Below are 12,683 nucleotides of genomic sequence, written 5' to 3'. Positions count from 1 at the left end.
AGCATTTTCACAATATTTGTCACATTAAGTGTTTGGGTATAAATTGTTTGTTTGTGTAAAACTATTTTCCTATTCGACATGAAAATAAAACGAGAAGAGATAGGGCTATTTCGCTTGCGGTCAGAGACATCAACCAAGCGTAACAGCTGCAATCTCTCGATCGATTAACGAATTCTAGATTTTTAAATGATATTATCACAATCACTCGACAATATCAATCGTGTCCAAATGATATCGTTATTTCTAAGGGTTCGTTTAAACATCGATTTCCCAAACATTTAAACGATCACAAAGTCGATTGGATAGTTTAATCGACGATTTTCTAACCGATTAAATTACCCAAAAGCATTAAGTCCTAGATTAAAAGTGATTATCAAATTTTAACATCCATGTCTAGAGTGATAACTTAAGATAGATTGTTATTCTATTTCTAGATTCAAAAGTATGTGTCCATATCATTTGAATCTCAATAAAACATTAAATGCAAGAATAACAACAATATTGAATAAATATCCAGAACCATATATTAAATGATCAAAAGATTACATAATAGCTTGTTTGAATACCTCAAAACCACAAGAGTAGATGTAACTACATATGTCTATGATAGCTTTGCAAAGGATGAAGAAAAGATGAAGATTCCATGACAAGATCCATGATGTCTCAACAAATCTTGGCTTGAATCTACTCCTAACTACCTTGCTTTGTGTTTCTCTCTCTAGAAAAGCCCTAGTCTCTCTCTAAAAATCAGAAAAATGTAAATAAAAATGTAATAATCTGTTTGGAAAGAGAAGAGAAAACTATTTATATGGGCTGAAAACGTGCTCGTTCGCTTAAGCGAAGCAACGTTCGCTTAAGCGATCCTCCAGGGAATCTTCTGTTGACCATTGAGGAGCTGCCACATGGTCCTTATCTTCTGAAGTTGGATGAACTTCACTCAAGCGAACAACAAGTGAACTTGTGAGCGAACTTTCTTGGAGCTCTCTGGAACTTGTTCGCTTAAGCGAACCATAGGTCGCTTAAGCGAACCATCGGTCGCTTAAGCGAACTGAACTTTTCTCATGAGCGAACTGAAGGCGTGCTTGTAAGCGAACATGCTGGTTGCTCTCTGGAACTTGTTCGCTTAAGCGAACTGACCTTGGTTCAGGAGCTTTCTTCTTTTGGTCCTTGCTTGTCATTTCCTGCATAAATTGGGTAGAATCAAGCATGTGTAGCATAAATGGTTAAAATACACTCAAATGGTAGCTTTTCCTTAGATAACTTGCAAAACAAGTCACTAATTTGCCTAAGTTAACACATGAAATATGTTACTTTTGAGCAATTATCAAACACTCCCCAACTTAGCTTTTTGTTTGTCCTCAAACAAAAGAATCAAAAAGGAAACTTACAAGGCTTTGGACAAGGTTTTTAGCACGGTGTCAAACAGTTCAAACACAAAAATTTCAGGTGGTGATTCAATTGTAATTGCGCGGGCAAGCATGTGTTGGTGTAAGCCCTAGAGGCCAATAGTTTATGTTAAACCTATCTTATGTATCATGACTTTTATTATTGAATAATATATGGCACTCTTTATTATATTTAGATAATGTTAATAAAGTCCTTAGAATAGATAGTTCGTGTAATAATATATTAAGTGTGACTTAATCATGAGATTACATTATCTTATAGAACGCTATTCTTAAATGTATCCGTAGTCAAAGCTTTAATATGAATAAAGGATAATAATAAAGCGTCGAGACTATTATGTATGTAGACTGATGACCGCATCTCATGGGTCATAGATATGAGATATCAAGTCTATACATAGATATAAATATTAGGAGTAATATTTATATTGGATTGACCCACTGTGAGAATACTACATAGTAAGTTATGAAATTGTCATAAGATATTCTCACAATGATAATAATGTATATCGCTCTTAGACCTGAAACCACTATGATCTCTAGATGTGGACTCAAGTGCTTTGTTGCCATTCTAACGTTGTCTGTAAAGGGATAACAATAACGTTGGTTGATGGGCACTTGATGAATCATGCTGAGGGTCATGAGTGTCCTAGATGGGATTTGTCCCTCCTCATAAACAGGAGATATATCTTTAGGCCTCTTGATGAAATATGACTATAAATATGCATGGCCATGCCGAACTAAGTCAATATAAGATATTGGACTTATTCGTTAAATAGTATATTTCGGAATCAAGATAAATGAACATTGATCTATACAAGGGTGACACTATCTATGCCTTGGGATCAATGAAGATATTGAGACAAAGGAGTAATTATACACATATGTATTATCATGAAAGGTTTCGTCAGATCACTTGACATTCTTGTCACTTGGGTAGCAATGATGTGTTGCTAGATACCGCTCATTGTTTATAATATTAAATATTAGATTTAATATTATTGCCAACGTGACTAGAACCTAAAGGGTCACACACAAAGAACAGTCAAAAGAGATATGTATAAGTACGACTTATATAAAGGGTGCGCTTAGTAAATAATGCTAATGATTTAGCAAAGTTTACTAAACTCGTATTGGGCTTAATGAAGTCAAAAACGAGTTTGACTTGCAAAGCACATAAGGAGTTATATAAATAGAACCCTAGTGCAACAGTTTGCGGTTACGTTCTTTTGCAGAAACCCTAGTTCTCTGACTTCCGTCTTCTTGGCTAGCACCGAGGTTTTGGAGGAGCACTGTTCGTGTGGACTTGATAGAGGCTCTGCTATTTGCTTGGCTGTGATCGTGATTCCGGTTCGCAGATTCCACCGATCGTTTTCAGACCAATCGTTCTAAGGTAACAATCGAATCACTGGTTCAAGTTCCAATTCGTAATGATCCAAGGAAAGTAAATCGAAAATTTTATTCCGCTGCTTATTCTGTACATGTCGATTTACCTTCAGCATGAAGTCTTCCACTAATCTAAGCACAAACTATGAATGTGAAACAAGTCCTAAGCACAAAATTTACATCACAAAGTTCAAATCACAACATGACTGTCTATGAACCACACTTAACACACTTCTTTAAAAGTAGATAAAATATAACAATACCAATTAGTGAGGGTAATGAACACACATCCAACAATCATGCTAACATCCTGATTAAGTTATGTGTCCAACCAAATATCTTCTTAAAAAGGACAGAAGCATGGATCAAAAGGTCTTTATAGGGTTATAACTTGGCCAAGCTACAAGAAAAATGTCATATGTGGGAAAATTGAGATCAAAAAGCCTATCATAGAGAAACATTCCTTGTATCAACAATTACAATCCAAAGCCTTCCTTACCAATCATTACAAACCCTTGGTGATTAATGTAACGCCCACTTTTTATTAATTAATTATTTAATCGAGTCTAGACGAGTTATATTATATTTATATAATATATGTGTGATTTATGATGATTTATGACGATTTAGATGATTTGGATGATTTTAGATGAGTTTTGTGATGTGACGATTTTTATGAGGTTTTGAGACTTATTTTGTTGTTAAATAAAATAAGATTTGAAAATAAAATAAAATATTTAGTTAGGGGCTGTTTTGAGATTTTAGAGAGTTTTGGGGGAGAAAGTGAGATAAGATAAGATTTTAAGAGGAGATATAAAAAGAGAAAACCTAGATTTTAGAAACACTTTGTACGTACGACTGTTTTTGGAGAAAAGGGAGAAAAAGCCATAGAAGGGAGAAGTCAAGGTAGAAAGCTGCGATTTCATCAACTAAGGTAAGGGTGAGACTAATGATTCAGTAGTATTAATCCATGTAATTATGATGATCAAATTAACAAGTTAGGATTGAATTAAAAAGTTTATGAAATTAGGGTTAATAGGTGATTTTGATGATCCAATGATGTTAGGTTGCTAGATTCATGCTTAAAACGTCCTTTGACCTTAGATTATGAATAAGATGAATTCTGGAATCGAAATTAGGCTTTAAACCATGTGAGTTGTTGAATTTTTGTGAAAACTGCATTCTTCCCGAGCCTATATTCATCGCTCGCCCTCGCGAACGATGATCCTCGCCTCACAAGTGATGAAGTTCATCGCTCGCCACGCGAGCCATTTCCCTTCGCCTCGCGAGTTACAAGTTGTAGCTCGCCACAGCGAACAACCTTACTCGCCATAGCGAGCATGACCAGAGAACATGTTGAATTCTGTAGTTTTGACTTTTGAGTTGAACCTTAGATGCTTTTGAGTGCCTAAAGATGTTTATTAAAGATTAAATGATAACTTAGAATGAGATTGAACCTGATTTAGCTTAGAACAATTTTAGTTGGGATTCTGGCTTGTACTCGCCGTGGCGAGCAGATGCTCTCGCCTCGCGAGCCCTTCCAGAACTGAGTGCAAGTGAGAATATCGTGATCTCTGTTGCTTGAATTGATTAGGGATGGACCATTAGGTAGTAATGAGACCTATATAAGAAGTTAACTGCAATCTGTGAAGCTGATATGAGATGTTTGCGTTGAATATGATGTATTATAATGTTTATGCATTACTTGAAGATTAATTGTATACATAAGATGTTGATGAATTGAATTGGTATAATTATCATGATTGTAATTGTAATCTGCCTATGTTGCTATTGTTATTCAACCAAGTTGCATGAGTCGATATAAGATGATTAAGATGATGTTGAACCTCCAAATTATTGGATATATATGAGATGATGATTAAGATGTTTTAAGAGATTGAGTCCATGCATTAGCATACATTTGTTGGGGGCTCATGCCCTAGAGCTTTGTACTCACCACGATGGAGCATTAGCTCAAAATAACGATGGGGGCTCATGCCCTGAAAGTATATTAATACTAAAATAATGTTGGCGGCTCATGCCCTTAATTGGTACCACATGCATATAAGAGGTCTAAGTTGCATAGTCGCATAGTCGAGTCAGTGATGAATGATGTTAAGATGTTATGAGATTTATGATGCTTTAATGAAGTGATTACTTGATATATTATTATCTATGATGCTATGATGTTTTAAGATGCTTACGTTGAAGATTTATGATGTTAATTATGATTGTTGAATTATATTGATTAATATTATTGTTTTGTGAAATCTCACCCCTTCTGCTTGGAAACGTTGCTCTTCGTATGAGTAACTTGCAGGTGATCGAGCGTAGGTTGCTGTTGTGCTGTCGTGAGTGGCCTTGCCTCACTGAGTCTTAGGTTGCTCTGATACGTAACAGGATGGGGTTTATGATATGCATGCTTCATTTCCTTTACGTATTTGACTATGATGTTTATGACTTGATTGTTTAACTGAATTTATTTGAGATATTATGATGGGGCCTGCGTGCCAAGACAATTTATGATTTTGAATTAACTCCGCTGCGATGATTGAGATATTTTGTTGGGAAGTTAAATTGTTATTTAACTATTTTAGATTATATGAAATGTGATATCCCGTTTTGTGATGTTTACTCTGATTTATGTTAAGAATTTTTTTTATGTTGGGAAAACGGGGTGTTACAATTAACAATCTATCTAATAACCTTGACAACTTATTCTATTTTTTTTTATTTTTCTTTCTTTTTCTTCTTTTTCTTTTTCTTTTCTTTTTCAAATTTACAAACTTTGAAACTTCTAAACTCTATGCCATTCAATGTTGTCAGGTTACTTTAACAATTCACCATGATACTTGACATAAAATACCTCCCTTTCTCCCCAACTTAAACACAACAAAACTCTAATTGAATGTTCCCCTATCCTAAGGCAAGGGACAAAGTACAAGAAGGTTTCAGGTTCAACAAAGTGAAAATATCAAAGTCCTAAAGTGGATCAAACATGAGCTGGATTTTTGAAAATTTTCGGGCAAATTCATCAAGCGTTGTGCTTATGAATATTGACAATCCATGTTTAAGGACTTGATTCATTTGGCTCAATTTGGGGTATCAAATACTCACTCTTCTCACGAGTAGGCTTTATGTGGTCAAATATCTTGCTCAATTTCAAAAAGTGCCTTGATCCTTTCCATGCTTTCATACAATTCGAAACAATTATCGGATTTAACATAACAAAAACGAGTTAAACATTGATTGTCAGTCTCCAGCATATAGTATCAACAATTGAAGCTACCTCACATTTAGGCTAAGTACTACATGGTTCAATAGTAAACATGTTTATGAGAAGAACTAGATGAGATAAATTTTGTGCAAAGTACTAGTTTCAAAATTTTTAGTGAATGCCTAGAAAAACAGGAAACCAATACCTTGGCTTTGCGCTTTCTCACAAATCATATCATTATCACTCACCTGATTATTGCTCAATCTTTGGCTCTTACGAGCACTTTAAACTTTGGTGTTCATGAGCAATTTTCTTTAGAGAAACACAAGCAAGATTAAATAAAATTTACCCAAAGCACAACAGTTAAAAACAACAACAAGCTAAGTTATTTAATCAAAGTAAATGAAACTAAAAGTACCGAAACAAAGTACCAAAATGACAATGAAAACTATTCCAACATGAAAATAAAAGACATAAAGTAAAAATGTCAAAGCAAAAACACTAAGCATCACTAAAAACTCAAGACTGTGATCAGTGGTTCGCCGCATCATCCCCATCATCCTACATGTCATCGACGCCATAAACACTAGCAGTCCTCTCCTCGTCGTCGACAGGGCCACCGAATGCACCATCCCCTCCAAAGTAGACTGGCCTGTCCCCAGGCCACATGCAAGACTGGTAATACTAGGCGGGAGTCATCATCACATAAGTCGGATCCAAGTGAGCATCATAGAGATGCTGGTAGATCCCCTGGTTACTCCTGAAGACAACAACTTGCTGGTCCATCATGAGGAGGTCCCTCTTCTCCTCTCGCCGAGCTCTCTGCTCCTGCCTCTGATCCTGCTGAGTTAACATGGTAGCAAAGGAGGAAAAGTCAAAAGTGCCAGACTGCTGAGGCGTAACATGCCCTGGGAAGTCCTGGTGGGGCATATCTGACTCTGGTATCTCAGGCTATGGGAAGTCCCCGACAGCGGCGCCATTTTGATGTAAGATTTTTACATCTCATAAAACTATTTACACGTGAGTATATATAGGATCGAATCCACAGGGAGTTGTGTATTTCATAAGCATTTTCACAATATTTGTCACATTAAGTGTTTGGGTATAAATTGTTTGTTTGTGTAAAACTATTTTCCTATTCGACATGAAAATAAAACGAGAAGAGATAGGGCTATTTCGCTTGCGGTCAGAGACATCAACCAAGCGTAACAGCTGCAATCTCTCGATCGATTAACAAATTCTAGCTTTTTAAACGATATTATCACAATCACTCGACAATATCATTCGTGTCCAAATCGTTATTTCTAAGGGATCGTTTAAACATCGATTTCCCAAACATTTAAACGATCACAAAGTCGATTGGATAGTTTAATCGACGATTTCCCAACTGATTAAATTACCCAAAAGCATTAAGTCGTAGATTAAAAGTGATTATCAAATTTTAACATCCATGTATAGAGTGATAACTCAAGATAGATTGTTATTCTATCTCTAGATTCAAAAGTATGTATCCATATCATTTGAATCTCAATAAAACATTAAATGCAAGAATAACAACAATATTGAACAAATAGCTAGAACCATATATTAAATGATCAAAAGATTACATAATAGCTTGTTTGAATACCTCAAAACCACAAAAGTAGATGTAGCTACATATGTCTATGATAGCTTTGCAAAGGATGAAGAAAAGATGAAGATTCCATGACAAGATCTATGATGTCTCAACAAATCTTGGCTTGAATCTACTCCTAACTACCTTGCTTTGTGTTTCTCTCTCTAGAAAAGCCCTAGTCTCTCTCTAAAAACCAGAAAAATGTAAATAAAAATGTAATAATCTGTTTGGAAAGAGAAGAGAAAACTATTTATATGGGCTGAAAACGTGCTCGTTCGCTTAAGCGAAGCAACGCTCGCTTAAGCGATCCTCCAGGGAATCTTCTGTTGACCATTGAGGAGCTGCCACATGGTCCTTATCTTCTGAAGTTGGATGAACTTCACTCAAGCGAACAGCAAGTGAACTTGTGAGCGAACTTTCCTGGAGCTCTCTGGAACTTGTTCGCTTAAGCGAACCATAGGTCACTTAAGCGAACTGAACTTTTCTCATGAGCGAACTGAAGGCGTGCCTTTAAGCGAACAGGCTGGTTGCTCTCTGGAACTTGTTCACTTAAGCGAACAGGGGTTCGCTTAAGCGAACTGACCTTGGTTCAGGAGCTTCCTTCTTTTGGTCCTTGCTTGTCGTTTCCTGCATAAATTGGGTAGAATCAGGCATGTGAAGCATAAATGGTAAAAATACACTCAAATGGTAGCTTTTCCTTAGATAACTTGCAAAACAGGTCACTAATTTACATAAGTTAACACATGAAATATGTTACTTTTGAGCACTTATCAGAAACGCACATGTATACTCAACTGCACTTATATGTGATCTAAGAGTATACATAGTTGAGGCATTATAGTTTTTTCTCAGTTTTGATTCAATTGCCACAATTGTTTAAAGTTGAAAAACGATAGACGAACTCTGTCAAAAATGACCTTTAATGTCGAATATCTTGTAAATCTTTTGAGATCAGTTTGATATGATTATATGAAGTTGTGTGAATGATTTATAGATGTTGAATATGATGTTTATCATAGTATGATGGATTTTCTTCGTTACTTGAATTGTGAGATATTGTATAGAGTTGTTGATTTGTAATGATGTTGATATTTTTAGTGAATGTATGTATGTTGATGATGTTGGGAGTTGTTGTTGAACATGTGCATAGTATGTCATATGTTCATGCATTCATAGTTGTGGGATATTTATATCTAGTTGAGGTGATTATGATGTGTTGTTGGCATCATGGGGTGACGACCTAGACGTTGTTGGTGATGGTACCACATGCATGTAGGAGTCGTGTCTAGGAGCATTGTACGTTGTGGCATGAGTCCTAGTCGTTTTGGTGCTTGGTGTTGATGTGATTGGTGGTTTGCATAATTGTGATGTTGTGAATTCGTTGGTGTTGATGAATAATGTTGAAGTGAATTATCTCTTAATATGAATTATTTGAAGTTTAATTTGATAAATACATTTTCAATTAATTATGTTTATTATGATGTTGTGAAGCTAACCCCCAATGATCTTTGACCGCCTACCAGTTTGTATGAATGGGTAGACGGCGTGCAGGAGTGATCTTTTAGCTTGATTGGTGAGTTGCTCGAGGATAAGGGGAGCTACCTCCGTTTATCCGTTTAAAGTCTTAGCATAGGTTCTGATTTAGGATTGTCGGTCTATACTTTATTTTGGATTGATTTATGTTGTTGAGATTTTACTCACTTGTCGGGAATTGGAGATTTTATATGGTGATGTATGTTTGAGTTGATGACATGTATATTTTGGAGATGTATGTTATATATCCTCTGCGATTTTTGAGAAATTTATATATGATCTTTTGAGGTTGTTAGAGAAGTCTATTTCTTGAATATTTGTATTATTCGTGTGTTTTATCGCTTTAATAGAAATAGGACGTTACAATTACTCCGATGGATAAGATCAAAAGAGAACTTATCCATTAATCAGTTCAACAACACTTGTGGATAAGATAAAAAAAGAAACAAATCCACAAAAGTGGAGGAAACAAACTCATTGGATTTGAACGAAGGAAATATAAGAATTCAATTGAATTCTTATTCTTATTCTTATCACAACCACCATAAGCTAAATTTATTGGAAGTGATATTCACGAATAAAAAAAATGATTATTACTATTATTTTTATCATTATCAAGTATTTAAAATTAAATACCGCAATTTAAACACTACTAATGTGTGTGTTCTATTTTATGTGGGACCCCCACACTCTATTTTTCTTTCAACAACATACCAATGTTCCAACACAAACAGGTAAAAATTGCAAATCTCTAACCCTTCAACTCTTTTAATTTATCGTCAACTTAAAATAAGTAACTCGAATTGTTTGGGACGAAACGACAATTCATGTGGATACGGTACTCTACTTCTCACTTTATTACTTTATAAACGATTTGGTATACTTGCCTAATTCACATATCAATGGGTTATTCTCCTACGCGCCTATATAACACTGACGTAGGCGAGTTGGAGCGCTAACGTACTTGCATGCACAATTCTCCTCGGCGTTTATGACCACCACGAAAGATCAACGTCAACCACAACACAACATCAAACACAACCATATTCTTTTCTCGATCTTCATTTGAAAAATCAACGTTGGATATAGGAATTTGGACATTGTTTATTGATTGAACTATGAGTTACGAACTTATTTCATAGAATTAGGTGATGTGTACTGAAGCCAAACCCCACGAACAGCCTTCTGTTCGGTGGAAATAATGGATGCGTACGCTTTTATCCTTTGCTAGCCCAACAGATGCAATAAGGTCTCTTGAGTGTTAGAACAATGTAACTATTAGTTTTCAGACTGCAAATACGGTGGATAATAAGGGAGCAGACAGTACTGCTACCAATTAATTTCACATTCTCAACCAAATTATAACATGCTAGTATAACACCTTCCAACCAATTTTACATTCTCAGACAATTTTTGCTGTTAATGTCACATTCTCAGACAATTTTTGCTGTTGCAACACCTTGAAATTCAATACTTGCCGTTTTTTTTAGTACAATACTTGGACAGCAAAAATAAAGTCATTGAAATTCAATACTTGCTGTTATTTTTGACACTATGTCACCTACATTTGAAAAATAATTATACATGCTCTAATATATGATAGGGTTAATAGGTCTTTATCCCCCTGTAATATAGGTCATTTTCGATTTCCTTCCTGTAAAATTTATTTTTTGATTTACCCCATGTAAAAAAAATTTGTTTTGATTTAGGGACAGAGCTAGGATTTTATTTTGAGGGGAACCATGATCAAAACAAAAATTCTTCAAAACCATGATTTAGTGCTAATATTTTTTTTAGGCTAAAATATGTTAATTGTCCCTGTAAGTTCGCGTGTTTTTGGTTTTCGTCCCTGTATCTTTTTTTGTTCTAAAACAAACCCTGTAAGTTACAAACGTTTTGATTTTCGTCCCTCCCGTCAGCATCTGTTACAAAAACGTTGATGTGTCTAACGGTGACTGACGTGGCGTTGTTTGACGTGGAAAAACAAGCTTATTTATCCTTCTAGGCAAGATTACAGGGATCAAAATCAAAAACGAAAAATTACAGAGGGACGAAATTCAAAATCACTGAATTACAAAATTTGAAATTAAAAGCCTTGTTTCCATCTTCTTCCTCTCTTTGTGTCTTCTTCCTCCCTCTTCCATATTCTTCTTGCATGAACCTGTAACATTATTTCCTTGCATTCCATTGTCGTAAATCATTTTGTTTCATTTGCGGACAAAAATAGTACATCATTGGAACTAAAGTGACACTTCCAACAGTGCTACTCTCACCAAAAAGGGTTAATAGTGTTTTTCACCCCTGTAATATATGCCAATTTTGATTTTCGTCCCTATAAAATTTTCGGTTTGATTTGCACCCTCGTAAAATTTTTATTTTCCGGAAAATACCCCTAATAGGCCATTTTCAGATTTTTTTTTCAAGAAATTTTGGTTTTTGAATGGCCTATTAAGGGTGTTTTCCGGAAAATAAAAATTTTACGAGGGTGAAAATCAAACCGAAAATTTTATAAGGGCGAAAACCAGAAATGACATATATTACAGGGGTGAAAAACACTATTAACCCCACCAAAAAATAACTTGAATACCAAAACCAAAATTTATGCATTGAAAACTAGCTAGGTTTTCAAACACTATGCAGAGGAAGAATAAGAGAATAGAAAACATCAAAGGATAATGGCAAGAAAACATAACTTAAACCACCATAAGATTAAAACAAACTAGTTGCATGATGCATCTGAGATTAGAATCATTAATCTACTTCCACACACCAGTAAACTTTGGCTCTCTTACAAGATGAAGCAATTTCATATACTATAAAATCATACTATATATTTTGCTCAAGTCTACAATCTCTTGCTAATTGATTTCTCCAGAAGGGAAATTGAATTTGTAAATAACTATGTTTTGAAGGTCTTCAATTATTTTATATACAAATAACTGCAATTTTATAAGTCAAGATTAGACTTAATTTGTACAACTACATAACTCAATGAACTTCTAAGAAACACATATTATATTACACCATCAAATATTCATTTTTTTTTTTAAATTCCTTCACATGACAAAATTAAATTGTTGAGTTCTTGTTAATTTTAAGTGAAGTTAACTTAAAAAAGGACGAAAAAAGCATATTAAGATTTACTAGTTCCAGAATTGACCTAATGTATATAAAGACCTCCATTGAATTTATAAAATGATGCTACACTATATATGAACACAACTACCTTATCCTTCATAAAACTACTTATTGATAAACAAATCAGTACACAAAAACCAATAATCTGTGTTGATTTATGTTGTTAGGTACTAGATTTTTATTATCCTACAAAGTTCACTATACAGAGGTTGGAACAAGGTTCCCACAACAACATTTGGTTATTTGATGTGGCTGGCAATTTGTGTTTGTTCTTTTTTTTGAGAGAAACATATTTCTGTTTGAAATTTTGAATTGCTAACGGAGAATAAAATGAAAATTCAAAGCTAACTTATCACCTTTTTCTCCCATAAACATGTACTTACTCATG

The sequence above is a fragment of the Medicago truncatula genome, chromosome 7 (assembly GCF_003473485.1).
Source record: "Medicago truncatula cultivar Jemalong A17 chromosome 7, MtrunA17r5.0-ANR, whole genome shotgun sequence".
NCBI classification, from domain to species: Eukaryota; Viridiplantae; Streptophyta; class Magnoliopsida; order Fabales; family Fabaceae; genus Medicago; species Medicago truncatula.
This window is presented reverse-complemented; position numbering follows the sequence as displayed.